Source organism: Rutidosis leptorrhynchoides, chromosome 6 (genome assembly GCF_046630445.1).
Source record: "Rutidosis leptorrhynchoides isolate AG116_Rl617_1_P2 chromosome 6, CSIRO_AGI_Rlap_v1, whole genome shotgun sequence".
NCBI lineage: Eukaryota > Viridiplantae > Streptophyta > Magnoliopsida > Asterales > Asteraceae > Rutidosis > Rutidosis leptorrhynchoides.
This window is the reverse complement of record NC_092338.1, coordinates 84,060,753-84,076,938: the sequence shown is the minus strand read 5'-3', so window position 1 is coordinate 84,076,938 and position 16,186 is coordinate 84,060,753.

Genomic DNA, 16,186 nt, shown 5'->3' with positions numbered 1-16,186 from the left:
GTTTTCTTTCACCTATTAACCTTGCTAGGTTACTTACTTCTTGTTCCAAGTTTTGAATAGAAGCTTGTTGATTTCTAAATGCTTGAGCATTTTGTTCATTAGTTTGTTTCTGAGATGTGAAAAACTGCGTTTGAGTTTCAACTAGCTTTGTCATCATATCTTCTAAATTCGGCTTTTTATCATCGGTTTGTGGTGGTTTGTTTTGAAAATTAGATCTTTACTGATTGTAAGTATTATTGGATACTTGTTAATTGCTAGGACCTTGTTGGTTGTTGTATGGAATATTGTGATTATAATTCTGGTTTTGATTGTAGATCGGTCTTGGCGGTTGATAATTATTCTGATAATTATTTCCAGGCCTTTGGTTTATATATGAAACATTCTCTCTTTGTTCCATTGTTAATTCAATACTGAGACAATCTTTTGTCAAATGTGGTCCTCCACACTGCTCACAACTAATTCGTATTGAGTGGATATCTTTAGTCATCTTTTCCATTCGTCTCTCGACAGCATCTATCTTTGCGGAAATGGAATCTAAGTCATGGCTAGAATCGGCTCTAGCTGCTTTAGATGATCTAACGATATCTTTTTCTTGGTGCCACTCATGTGAGTGAGAAGCAGTGTTATCAATAATTTTGTAAGCATCAGTTTCGGTTTTCTTCATAATAGAACCACCAGCTGCTATGTCGATGTCTTTCCTTGTAGTGATGTCGCATCCTTGGTAGAATATTTGTACTATTTGACAGGTGTCTAAACCATGTTGCAGACATCCTCTTAATAACTTTCCAAATCTTGTCCACGCCTCATATAGAGTTTCATTCGGCTTCTGTGTGAACGTAACAATTTCTCCTTGAAGTCTTACGGCTTTAGATGCCGGAAAGAATTGTTTAAGAAATTTTTCAACTAAAACGTCCTATGTATCAATCGCCCCTTCAGGTAATGATTCCAACCAATCTTTGGCTTCTCCCTTTAAAGTCCAGGGAAATAACATGAGATATATCTGTTCATCCTCTACTTCTCAGATTTTAAATAGAGTGCAGATCCTATTAAAGGTACGAAGATGTTCATTTGGATCTTCCTTCGGCGCACCACTAAATTGGCATTGATTAGTCACCATGTGTAGAATTTGTCCTTTGATTTCATAATCTGGCGCATCAATGTCAGGATGAGTAATTGCGTGACCTTGGCCAATGCGTTTAGCTCTCATTCGGTCTTCCATAATTAAAGGTTCCAGATTCTCCATAATTGAATTTTTTGAATCCGAATCACTAGAGGATTCTGATTTAATGGTTCATTTCTCAACAATCTCTGTTTGAATGATTGGTGGTTCCGGAGGAAAATTTAATGGTTCAGGATCTATGAATTGTCCCTGAATATTCTTCGAATTCTCAATTGTGAGGTCGGGTTCAAAAAATGGATTATCGGAAATTTGAACTGGAGTACTTGGTTGACTGGATGACGATTCTAAAGAAAAATCAACGGCGGTAATATTTGCTAGATGTCTTGATCTAGTTACAGGTGGTGAACGTACAAAAGGTGGTGAACGTCTTGCTCGGTGCATTCACTGAATATCCTATTAGTTTTTAAAAGGAAAGAAAAAATTATATAAGTTATCCAATTAATAGACTTTTCTGATTTTGCCCACGTTTCGAATAGCCAAAAGATGCAGCAGAGGGGCAGGATTCGTTTGGTCTCAATATAATTGAGGACTGTTTGGCTCCAATAACCCGGTCTACGTACAAATCTAACTATTACTACGAACCACAAAATTTTGATGTCTATCAATTTAACCACTTAAAATAAATTTTCGTAATTTTAAGAAGTATAGATAAGAAGTAGAAAAAAAAATCTATGTCCTAAAAACTAGAATGACGAGATATAAGTCGAAAAAGGTCGAAAAAGAAAAGATCGAAAAAATAAGAAAGAAAAAGAGTGACTTATAAAACTTAAAAATACTTGACTAACCCAACCTTATTACTATCACTAACTTAAAATTATAATCGCAAATTGAGATTACTAATTGGAATGATAATTGATACATAGGTAAAAGGCGTCTAAAAATATTAAAGCTTACAAGTAAAACTGTATCCCAAATGGCAATATCTTAAAAAGGAACTAAAACTTAAAAAGGCGTCGCAAAATTCTAAAGCACCTATATCTTAGTCTAAAGAAAAAAGCACTTAAGGGATTTTACGGCAAAGCCTAAAAATCTAGAAATAAAAATAACTATGGCAAAAACTATGAATTAAAACTAAATACGAGCGAAAAATACAAATATTACGCTAAAAACAATTAAAAAATAAAATATAAAAATATACTAAAAGTTGTAAAAAGTACAATTTTTATAAAAATATTATTTTTATATTATTTATTTTATAAAACTATTAATTTTAAAATTTAATTAAACTAATTAAACTAAATATATAAATTAAATCTAAAAACTAATAACTAATTAAATAATAAAACCTAATTAGGGTTTATTAAATAATAATAATAATACCCGTAATTAATGCAGTTAGGATTTCCTGTTGGCGTGTCAGACACTCTCATGCGATCGCATGAGTTTATGCCTTCGGGCTCATGCGATCGCATGAGCCAGGATTTTGGGCCAGGCTACGGGCTGCTACAGTAGCAGGCCGAATTTTTTTTTTTTTTATTTTTCTGTGTTTATTTTTTCTGTTTTAAATATTTATATAATATATTTTTATAAATTAAATAAAACTTATATTTTTATAAAATAAATATAAAGAAACTTTTATAGAACTTAAATATTTAACAAACTCTTAAAAATATTTATATTTTTGTTTTTCTTTTTATATTTTCGAATATATTAAAACGTATTTTTTACAAAAGCGTATTTTAATAAAAGTAAAACTAAAAATAAATAAAAAAAATTTGTTTTTTTCTTTTTAGCGTTGCGCTTCCGGCTTTTAAGCTAGATGGTTCCCCGGCAGCGGCGCCAAAAATACTTGATAGTTAAAGCTAAGGGGTATAAAATACTATTAAATATGATACAATTTTACTCAAGATATTTATTTATTTATTGAATGGATATACTTAAACCTTGCTACAACACTTATAGGCAGTGTACCTAATCGTACAGTAGTGTAGTTTTTAGTAAGTCCGGTTCGTTTCACACGGAATATCTTTTAATCAAAGCTTAACGCTATATTAGTTTTATTTTATAAAAATACAAATATATATATATAAGTAATATTATTATTATAAAGGGGGGTTTTTACCGTTTAATGACCGGTTTGTCAATTTTAAAACTTTAGTCGCAGTTAAAACAAAATGTAAAATATTAAATAAATAAAAGACTTAATTTAAAGCGTAAAGTAAATAACGATAATGAAATTGCGATAAATAAAAGTGCGATAAAATAAACTTGCGATAATTAAAAAGTACGATAATTAAAAGTGCAATTAAATACAATAACAATAAATAAAAGTGCTATAATTAGAAGTGCAATTAAATATAAAATAAAGGAAATTAAATATGAAATAAAAGAATTATGCTTATTTAAACTTCCGTAATCATGATGTTTGACGTGTTGATTTTAGTTTAATGCCCATGGGTTAATTGTCCTTTGTCCTGGATTATTTAATATGCCCGTCTGGTTTTTGTCCATAACAGTCCATCAGTCATAAATATAAAGTGCGAGTGTCCTCGTCAAATTATCCTTATACCCGAAGTCAAATATTCCAACTAATTGGGGACTTAAACTGTAACAAGATTTTAATACTTTGTTTAATAATTACACCAGGATGTCGACTGAGTGTAACCCAAGGTTTTAATACTTTATTATCAATTATGCCAAGTGTCCGTGTACATAATTTCACCCCTGTTTTAATAATTCTAGTGGCTATTAATCCATTCCCGTGTCCGGTTAAATGAACGATTATTCGTACATATAAATACCCCGCCCATCGTGTCCGATCGAGTGTATATGGTTATTTATAGGTACATCCAATTGTAAATCTTTATATTAAAATTAACAAATTATCATTTAGTTAAATAAATATAAAGCCATTAATAGCCCATAGTCTAATTTCCACAAGTGTCGTTCTTTTGTCCAAACCCCAATTATGGTACAAAGCCCAATTACCCAATTTTAATAATTAGCCCAACATCGTGATTACTTCGTTTTAAATAAGCATAATAATAACTTAGCTACGAGACATTAAATTTAAAAAGGTTGAACATAACTTACAATGATTAAAAATAGCGTAACGTTACACGGACAGAATTTCGACTTACACCCTTACAACATTCGCTAACATACCCTTATTATTAGAAATTAAAATTAAAATTATATAAATATATATATTATACGTTGAATGAGGAGAAGAAAAAGATGTGTTTTGTGTTACACCAAAGCTCGATTTTTATAGGCCTGTGATCTGGAAAAGATGCTCATGCGATCGCATGAGCTTTACCCTTCAAGGCCATGCGATCGCATGGCCAGCTGGGGAGACTCAAAAGTCTTTGTTTTTTTATGCCGACGGTTTTTAAATATAATATAACATATATATTAATTTTAAGAATTAATTATATATTATATTATATTCATGTGCATAGTTGACTTGAAATTTTTAGTCCGTTGCGTCGAGCGTTGAGAGTTGACTCTGGTCCCAGTTCCGGATTTTCGAACGTCCTTGCGTACAATTTAATATCTTGTACTTTGCATTTTGAATCTTGTACTCTTGTAATTTTGAGACGTTTCTTATCAATAATTGGAACCTTATTGATTGTATTTTGTACTTTTGAGCTTTTTGGTCGTTTGCGTCTTCAATTCGTCGAATCTGTCTTTTGTCTTCACCTTTTATTATTTAAACGAATATCACTTGTAAATAGAACAATTGCAACTAAAAGCTTGTCTTTCTTGAGGGATAATGCTATGAAATATATGTTCGTTTTTAGCATTATCAAATATTCCCACACTTGAGTGTTGCTTGTCCTCAAGCAATATAGTCTTGAAATACTAGAATCACTTCTTTATTCTTTACACTTTGTACATCAGTGATTTCAATACGGCGGTATAAACAATGGTAGTAACGATATGGTTTACAGTCCCACATAACTTATGAAAATTTAGATCCTTTAGGAAATTGGATCTTTATGAAAACATTTGATTTTTTTGAAAATTAAATCTAGCTTTTACCCTAGATAAGTTTTCCGGAATAACCCTTCACCGGTGTTTGCAAATTCTTTTTGTGGGTTTGGTGGGTTTTAGATTTGAAAATTTTAGCTCAAAACTTATGGTTTTGTGTCACCCACTTGCTAACCTTGTATTAGGAAAGCAACACGTCCAGTATACTTGCTCCGTATATTACCTTTTGGTAAACTACCGTCCGGTTGTAAAGGAAAGCGTTGAACAAGCAACTGTTAAGGCAATGTCCCCTGACATGCTTTTAATTATGGTCTATAACGTGTCGGACGCAATTACTATCCTTTGTAGGAGCAATAGTAAAGCTCACCCTTATAATTTTCCGGTCTGGCACAAGGTCCTGTCTTTGACCATGCTATGCAACCACCGTTCTTACGGTTGACACTCGATTTGGTTCAGATGACCTAATGAATTCCAGGTGAATTCCTATGATTTTACGTTCAATGGTAATGAACGCATTGAAAATGGGTTTTCAGAAAACAAATCGGTTTATAATTTGATCAAAATATTTTCTCGTTCAAGCTCGAGTTTAGATATCATTGAATTCCATGAGTTTGTAATTCTCAATCTTTAAGGTCAATCTCTAGGATTGAGTAATATCAGTCTTAAAAGCTGATTTTTGATCTTTAAAGGAGATTATCCTTTCTGGGGATCTGATTTATTAGTCTTATCAAGCTAATTTGCACGGTGCCCCCCCCCCCCTATTGTACGATACAGATCCTCTCATGGTTAGGATAAGTCTGACCACTTGGTTACCCTATTTGATGCTGAGGTCCGTGGATTTCCTGCTGATTTTAGAGATGACTTTTCTAGATTTTTCATCAACCTACAGCTGGTCTGGACGACAACTTCATGACCTAAATCAAGAAGCGCGTTTCGTTTTCGAAAGACTTTACTTCCTTTTAACGATGGAATTGATTCATCGTGTAGATCTATCTCTTCTTTTCTTTCATCGGGTAAAACAGTTTAGTTTAGTCCAAAGCAAAAGTATCTTCAATTATTTGTTACAGAAATATGTGATATATGTTTAAGATAACTTGGTAATTTTTCCCACACTTGGCTTTTATTTTCCTTTTTATTGTCCTCTATTCCATTTTAAATGAATTTTAACATTTTGGTTTGTTTCTCAATTTATGTCCTTTCTGAGGTAACAATAATTTCGGTGTTAACACCTAGTTTTACCGTTCATAAATATGTATAAACATGATTTTGAGTTCATTTAATTGAAAATTTTGAAAAATTTTACTAGAATTGGGTAGTTAGTATATAAGACTAGGGTTGTTCTTTATCAGAGAGCACTAGATTCTAATACAACTACTACTTTACTAGTATTTCTAATGGTAACCAAGTGTTTAAAGTAAAAAAATTTAAAAATCCGAAAGAATTTAACCCCTTCCCATACTTAAGATCTTGCAATGCCCTCATTTGCAAGAAATCAGTAACAATTTAAATTATTGAGGGTGATTAGCGTAAAAAAATGATTAAATTTTACCAAAGTTTCCAAACATATTGGCGTTTGTTTGCTGAATGATAAATGGTGCATATCATTTGTTCATTCCTTCTGTTGTTACATCACATTTATTTGTCATCTTGTCGTCAAAATTAGTAGCTTTTGCTGAACTTAATGCCAGTCTTTGAAAATGCGTTGTTTTACCCTGTTTTGTACAATTTACAATATACATACATACAAATATAAACATGCATGGCAATTTGAAATGGGACTTAATATCCCACTTTAAAATCCTAAATGTGAAATATTAGTACACAATAATAATAAAAATGATAAAGATTACATAAGTATATTCAATAACATAAGTTTAAACATGAATAAGTAAAAAGATAAAAACATAAAAATCATATAAATAACCAAATGGAACCAAATCAGTCTGGATAGGGGTTCCAGTTCATCTCATCAGGTGGGTTCCATTGTTGGTTATAGGTGTTCTGATAGGCTTGGTTATAGTCATACCGGTTAAAGGGTGGTCGGATATTGGGGCTGTGTGGCGGAAAATGAGCAGGTCGAGTAGGTACATAGTTATTTGGTACCTAATATGATAGCTGGCTCATGATTTGGTGCTGATGAATTACCCAGCTATCATGTTGGCGTCGCCTATAATCCTCGTATACTCGCTCGGAGTTCCACTGCTCATACATACTATGTCTGGCCGCGTTCGTCATTGCTTCCTCATCTATACGAACGTGGACGTCAAGAATAGCATCTCGAAAGACATCCCTAATGTCTTCCGCCTCCTCCATTTCCTCGTCTGAGCCTCTCTCTACCTGAGGATGAGATCCCTCATAGGGTACTACCTGGTTACGTCTACTTTTCAATACCTTAGCACCCACATAAACTTTCAATCCTAAGGGCTCAACCTATTCTCTACAAAGCTGTAATAGACCCTCTTGGTTCCTATCAACACCTAAATACTCTCCAATGAGAGTAACAAAAATACCTCCTCCTATTATACTCCCGTCCTGCATTCCCTCTACCATTTTAGATAAATAAAAAGCAACACAGTAAGGGATATTGACAAAGCTTCTAGGATCCCGAATACACTTTAGGTAGAATAAATCATGTAAGGTAATTTTTTCTTTATTGTGACCTCTCTGTGTAATTGAGTTAGCCAAAAATCTATGAATAATACGAAGCTCGAATCTGTCAATATGTGTATAGGAGTGTCCTCCTGCTCGTGTAAAAACATTAAAATGTGACATACGCCTCCAAATGGCGTCAGCGTCAAAGCTACTATCTACCCTTTCACCATAATGAATCAAATTTGTACAATCGGGTAATAGCAACTCACCAGGAGTATATATCTGTAAGGCCCTGGCCATGTCCAGCATGGACATTCTGTACATCCTACCGCCAAGGATAAACCTAAGAAATCTTCTATCATCTATTCTAACTATATTTGTATCAAGTGATACAGTACTCATCAACTCAACACACCATTCCTTATATACAGGTCTACAAATGGTGAAAAGACGTTCCCAATCTGTAAAAGAAGAACTGCCATACCTTTGTACCAAAAGCTGTCTAACACGGTCAGCTAGATGGACCGTTTCCAAAGGGGCCCAATCGATTACCCTTGGCACCTCTACATTTTTTGTTACCAATTTGAATTTGTTCCTTTGATATGTCTCGTAATCTCTCCATCTCCTATCAAATCTTAGATTAGGATGCAGAGTGTGCTCAGGAATCGTTGGGAATTCTACTGGCGGCCTCATTGGGAATACTATGAATTCATCAACAAACTGTACTGGATCATAATAAGGTACGTGCTGATCAGGCTGTTGTTGTTGTTCCTGTTGTGGTTGTTGTTCGTGTTGCATTTCTGGTTCTGGTTCTGGTGCTGGTGCTGGTGCTGGTGCTGGTCGTCTAGATGATGATGCTCCTGAACCTCCAGTATCGGCTTTCTGCAAAACACATTAAACACAAAATTTGTGCATCCAAATATACATTAGTGTTAGCAAAATAACAACTTAAAACAATCACTATAACATGTTAAATCAAAATTAAACTTATACACATTTTCACAATTTTTCACAATTCTACACTTTTCAAATAAGCACATATGAAAATGTATACAAAGTTCATAAGCTTTTACCTCAAATAACATGTCAAAATAGTCATTATTAATAATTAAACAAGTCTCAAATGGCAATTACATCAAATTAATCAAGTTCATGAATTTTAGACTTAAAAAGTCCACTATAATCTCCAAAAATCATGTTTAGGATCAATGTTTGGATCATTTAACTACTTAAACATGTTACACTACTCAATTTAGCAATAATTCATGACGAAAATCGGCCATAAACTGTTTATATCAAAAAGCCCCAAATTGCTCAAGAACACAAACCCTAGATTTCTAAAAAATTTGAAGTTTTTGGCTTCAAATCATGTTAAATAGCATCAATCTAGGTTATACATGCATAAAATACTAACAATTTAACACTAATTACACTAGAAATTAACAAATTGCATTAGGTAAAAAATTGGTAATTATCACAAAAACTAGGAATTTATAGAGTTTAGGGGTGTAATTTTTACCATTTTGCTGAAGAATGAGAATCTAGGCAAGATTAGAGCAAGAAAAATGACGAATTACGGTGGAAAATTGGCGAAATTTGGTGAAGATTTGAGAGAGTTTCGTGTTTGTGTGTGTGTTGTGTGGAGAAGACAGACCTGCTGTCTGTTTTGAGTCTGGCCTGCATTTGGTCCCCATGCGATCGCATGGCACCAAAGGCCAAACTCCATGCGATCGCATGGAGTCCCGGGTACAGTGTTTTCACTTTTTTTTTTATTTTTTTTTTAATAAAACCGTATACTTTATAAAACATAAAATTAATTTAAAAATTAAAATTTTGTTTCTTTTTAGGATGAGGGCGTTTCGGATCGATGTCCTAATCCGTCCCTCGACAAAATTTTAAAATTTTTCAAATCAAAGTGTGGTTTTTAAAAGTAAAGATTTTTGGGTTTTTTAATGTTTTTGACATACTTTAATTCAATAAGATTAAAAATAAAGATAATAAAAGTTCTCGTCCCTCTCTTGGGTAAAGCAATTTCAGTTCAATGACCTAGTCTTCAACTCACGACGAATTTTAAAAATCATATTTTTAACTTAACGAAATAAAGTAAATTTTTGTTTTTAAATTCACACCAAACTTAAATTTAAAATGCATAAAAATAAAATTCATATTTTAAAAATAAAAAATTCACACCAAAATTATATTATATTTTTGTTGTTATACATACAAACTTAAAAATATTAATTTTTCAAATATTTACAATTTTAAATATATTAATTTAAAAAGTTTACAATAATTTTTTTTTTATACTAATTTTAAAAACAAAGTAAAAATAAAATTAAAAATCTTTTTGGCTTTTATCCCACTTTAATCAATCAAATATTATCAAAAATATGCGCTCCTCTTTTCGGTAAAGTAATTTCGGTTCCATGGCCTAATTTAACTCCTGGCGAATTTTTGAAATATTTTGGGTTGATTGATTAAAGATATTTATACCTTAAGAATAAACATTAAATTTCGCAGTGATGTAATAAATTTTTGTATGATATCAATAATTTCGGTCGCCAAACCTAATTTTATTCAATACCAATTTAATATTTTATAGCGAACAAATTAGCGTTTATTATCAAAAGGTTAAAAATAAAAATAAAAATAAAAATAAAAACTGTACAGACTTACCTGTGAGATAGTATTCTTAGTTATATGATCTATCTCATTCATAAGATAGTCGGTTTAATTGGTTTTCCATGGCTACATAGGCGTAACCTCGAGCATTCAGTGTTTTTTCTTCTAAACATATGAACGGTCCGTCTCTGCATAAAGTAACAAATTCGGTGTTTGAATAGGTTTGATTATTTGAACATTTACCTCCATGTGACCATTTTCCGCATTTGTGACATCTTTCAAGGTGTCGTGCTCTTCTTTTCGCTGCGGATTTTGATTTTCCTTTACCAAATTGTAACTTATTATCTTTGCATCTGGATTCTTTTCTTACTCCGTCCAATCTTTTTCTGATTACTGATACTAGTTCACTTGGAAGTGTGTCATTATTACGTTTAGTGATCAAAGCGTGTAGCATTAGACCATGGTTTAGTTCACAGGAAGTCTTCATTTCCTAAATAAAAATAAAAATTCAGAACGGGGGGAGAAGACTAGTTCTTTAGGGTCTGCTAGGGAAAGACCATTCGGGTTCCATTTTTGAGAACTACACGAAAACAGAAAATCTAACTCTAACAGAAATACATATTATCCTTTAAAGACTTGATTCTCCCCACACTTAGTTAGCTGTGGTATCGAAATTATGATTAACTTCATTGTCGATTTCCATTGGACTATCTATGTAGTGTTTAACTCTGTGACCATTAACTTTAAATTCAATTCCATTTGAATTTATTAATTCTATCGTTCCGTATGGAAAAACTCTTTTGACTATGAATGGTCCAGACCATCTTGATTTCAATTTTCCAGGAAATAGCTTGAATCGTGAATTGAAAAGAAGAACTCTGTCTCCTTCTTTAAATTTTTTTGAACTTCTGATTCTATTATCATGCCATTTCTTCGTTCTTTCTTTATAGATTAATGAATTTTCGTATGCTTCATGTCTTAATTCTTCTAATTCGTTTAGTTGATTTAACCGTAGACGTTCAGCTTCATGTAAATCAAGATTACATGTCTTCAAAGCCCAAAATGCTTTGTGTTCAATTTCTACTGGAAGATGACATGCTTTTCCATAAACGAGTCTAAAAGGTGTGGTTCCAATTGGAGTTTTGTAGGCTGTTCTAAAAGCCCAGAGTGCATCCTCCAATTTAATGGACCATTCCTTCGGATTTGATCCTACGGTTTTCTCTAGAATACGTTTTAAAGCTCGGTTGATATTTTCAACTTGTCCACTTGTTTGTGGATGATAAACAGTGGAGATTTTATGAGTTACTCCATATCTTTTGAGAACTTTCTCAAGTTGATTATTACAGAAATGAGTACCCCGATCACTTATTAAAGCTTTCGGTGTTCCAAACCTTGCAAAAAGACGTTTTAAAAAGTTGACTACAACTCGTGCATCGTTATTTGGGAGAGCTTGTGCTTCCGCCCATTTAGATACATAATCAATGGCTACGAGAATGTAGAGATTATTATGAGATTTTGGAAATGGACCCATAAAGTCAATACCCCAAATGTCAAATACTTCGCATACTTGAATGACATTTTGTGGCATTTCATCACGTTGACTTATTTTTTCGGCCCTTTGACAAGCATCACATGATTTGCAAAGAAGGTGTGCGTCTTTGTAAATTGTAGGCTAATAGAATCCAGCATCATAAATTTTTCTTGCTTTTAGTTGAGGCCCATAATGCCCTCCTGTTGGTCCTGTGTAACAATGGTTTAAAATTTTACTAGCTTCATCTCCGAATACACATCGGCATATTATTCCATCTGGACAACTTTTAAACAGATGTGGATCTTCCCAGAAATAGTGTTTTATATCACTAAAGAATTTCTTTCGTTTTTGGTACGATAATCCTTTTTCAAGGAATCCACATACTAAGTAGTTTGCATAGTCTGCAAACCATGGTATTTCATTAAAATCTATCTTCAATAGATATTCATCAGGAAAGTTGTCTTGTATGGCCGATTCATTTAGAACTTCTAATTCGGGATTTTCAAGACGAGAAAGATGATCAGCTGCGAGATTTTCTGCTCCTCTTTTATCTCGGATTTCAATATCGAACTCTTGTAAGAGTAAGATCCAATGGATTAATCTTGGTTTGGCATCTTGTTTCGAAAATAGGTATCTAAGAGCAGAATGGTCGGTATAGACCACCGTTTTTGCTAGAACGAGATATGAACGAAATTTGTCAAAAGCAAAAACAATAGCAAGGAGTTCTTTTTCAGTAGTTGTGTAATTCGTTTGTGCTCCTTGTAACGTCTTACTAGCATAATATATAGGTTGAAATCGTTTTTCAATCCTTTGTCCTAAAACGGCTCCCATTGCAAAATCACTTGCATCGCACATTAGTTCAAACGGTAAATTTCAATTCGGTGTTATCATGATCGGCGCATTAGTGAGTTTCTCTTTAAGAATATTAAAAGATTTGATGCATTCATCTGAAAAGATGAATGGAGCATCCTTTTTTAGGAGTTTATTCATAGGAGTGGCAATTTTAGAAAAAACTTTTATGAAACGTCGGTAAAAACCGGCATGCCCTAGAAAACTCCTAACTCCTCTAACATTGGTGGGATGTGGAAGTTTAGCAATTACATCTACTTTAGCTCTATCCACTTCAATTCCTTCTTTTGAAATTTTATGTCAGAGAACGATGCCTTCTTTAACCATGAAATGGCATTTCTCCCAATTAAGAACTAGATTTGATTGTTCACATCTAATAAGCATTCGTTCCAGATTAACTAGACATGATTCAAATGTATTACCGAAGACTGAAAAGTCATCCATGAAAACTTCCATGCATTCTTCTATCATGTCGTGAAAAATCGCCATCATGCACCTTTGAAAGGTTGCAGGGGCGTTGCAAAGTCCAAATGGCATGCGTCTGTAAGCAAAAGTACCATAAAGGCACATGAACGTGGTTTTCTCTTGATCTTCGGGTGCTATTGGAATTTGAAAATATCCGGAAAATCCATCAAGAAAACAATAGTAACTGTTTCCGGCTAATCTTTCCAACATTTGATCAATAAAAGGTAAGGGAAAGTGATCTTTTCTGGTGGCGTCATTTAATTTTCTATAATCAATATAAACACGCCATCCTGTTACAGTCCTAGTAGGAATAAGCTCATTTTTTTCATTTGTAATGACAGTCATGCCACCCTTCTTAGGTACGCATTGAACTGGGCTTACCCATGGACTATCAGAGATTGGATAAATTAAACCTGCATCTAGCAGTTTAATAATTTCTTTTTTAACTACATCTTGCATATAAGGATTTAGTCTTCGTTGGCGTTGCACATACGTTTTATGACCTTCTTCCATAAGGATTTTATGTGTGCAATACGAAGGACTTATTCCTTTAATATCATGAATCTTTCATGCAATGGCTGGTTTATGAGCTTTCAACACAGAAATGAGTTGAGATTTTTCATTTTCAGTAAGAGAAGATGATTTTATTACAGGTAATTCAAATTCACCATGTAAATAAGCGTATTCCAAATGGTTTGGAATTGGCTTTAACTCTAATGTCGGAGGTTCTTCTATCGATGATTTATATCGATATCTGTCTTCTTCTTTTAGCATTTGAATTTCTTCTGTTGTTGATTCATATTCATTTGCTATTAGTGTAGCTAACATTTCAGCTTCATCAATTTGTTCAATTCCTTCTCCTAAAGAACATTCTCCTGTTCCTTGTAATTCTGGAAATTCTTCCAACAATTCTGCATGTGAATCTATAGTTTGAATATAATAACATGTATCATCTGCAGATTGTGGTTGTTGCATTGATCTATCAACTGAAAAGGTAACACTCTCGTCCTCTATACTTAGGGTCAATTTCTTACCGAACACGTCTATCATTGCTTTAGCCGTGTTTAAGAATGGTCTTCTTAATATGAGAGGAACTTGAGAATCTTCTTCCATGTCCAGAACAACAAAATCTACTGGAAATACTAAAGTACCAACTTTAACTAGCATGTTCTCCATTATCCCTCTAGGATATTTTATTGATCGATCGGCTAGTTGTATGCTTATTCTGGTTGGTTTCAATTCTCCAAGGTCTAGTTTAGTGTATAGTGAATACGACATTAAATTTATACTAGCACCTAAGTCTGCCAATGCTTCTATTGAACTAAGACTACCCAGAAAACATGGAATTGTGAAACTTCCTGGATCAGATACTTTTTCTGGTATCTTATTCAACAGCACTGCTGAACAATTAGCATTCATAGTAACAGCCGAGAGTTCTTCTATTTTCTTTCTATTTGAGATTAGATCTTTCAAGAATTTAGCATATCTAGGCATTCCTGAAATCACATCAATGAAAGGAAGATTTACATTTATCTGTTTAAACATATCCAAGAATTTGGATTGCTCGGCTTCAAGTTTCTCTTTTTTCATTTTACTCGGGTAAGGAAGTGGTGGTTGGTATGGTTTAACATAAGGTTTAGTCTTAACTGTGTTATCTTCATTAACCTTTTCAACTACCGGTTCTTTTTCCTTATCTTGATCAGGTTGTGGTTCTTGTGGAGTAGGAATAGCTTCATCATAAGTTACAGGTATTTCAGGTGGTTTAAGTGTTGTACCACTTCTTGTGGTAATGGCTTTAGCTGTTTCATTTCGGGGGTTTGCATTTGTATCACTAGGTAGACTTCCTGGTTTTCTTTCACCTATTAACCTTGCTAGGTTACTTACTTCTTGTTCCAAGTTTTGAATAGAAGCTTGTTGATTTCTAAATGCTTGAGCATTTTGTTCATTACTTTGTTTCTGAGATGTGAAAAACTGCGTTTGAGTTTCAACTAGCTTTGTCATCATATCTTCTAAATTCAGCTTTTTATCATCGGTTTGTGGTGGTTTGTTTTGAAAGTTAGATCTTTGCTGATTGTAAGTATTATTGGATACTTGTTGATTGCTAGGACCTTGTTGGTTGTTGTATGGAATATTTCGATTATAATTCTGGTTTTGATTGTAGATCGGTCTTGGCGGTTGATAATTATTCTGATAATTATTTCCAGGCCTTTGGTTTAGATATGAAACATTCTCTCTTTGTTCCATTGTTAATTCAATACTGAGACAATCTTTTGTCAAATGTGGTCCTCCACACTGCTCACAACTAATTCGTATTGAGTGGATATCTTTAGTCATCTTTTCCATTCGTCTCTCGACAGCATCTATCTTTGCGGAAATGGAATCTAAGTCATGGCTAGAATCGGCTCTAGCTGCTTTAGATGATCTAACGATATCTTTTTCTTGGTGCCACTCATGTGAGTGGGAAGCAGTGTTATCAATAATTTTGTAAGCATCAGTTTCGGTTTTCTTCATAATAGAACCACCAGCTGCTATGTCGATGTCTTTCCTTGTAGTGATGTCGCATCCTTGGTAGAATATTTGTACTATTTGACAGGTGTCTAAACCATGTTGCGGACATCCTCTTAATAACTTTCCAAATCTTGTCCACGCCTCATATAGAGTTTCATTCGGCTTCTGTGTGAACGTAACAATTTCTCCTTGAAGTCTTACGGCTTTAGATGCCGGAAAGAATTGTTTAAGAAATTTTTCAACTAAAACGTCCCATGTATCAATCGCCCCTTCAGGTAATGATTCCAACCAATCTTTGGCTTCTCCCTTTAAAGTCCAGGGAAATAACATGAGATATATCTGTTCATCCTCTACTTCTCGGATTTTAAATAGAGTGCAGATCCTATTAAAGGTACGAAGATGTTCATTTGGATCTTCCTTCGGCGCACCACTAAATTGGCATTGATTAGTCACCATGTGTAGAATTTGTCCTTTGATTTCATAATCTGGCGCATTAATGTCAAGAT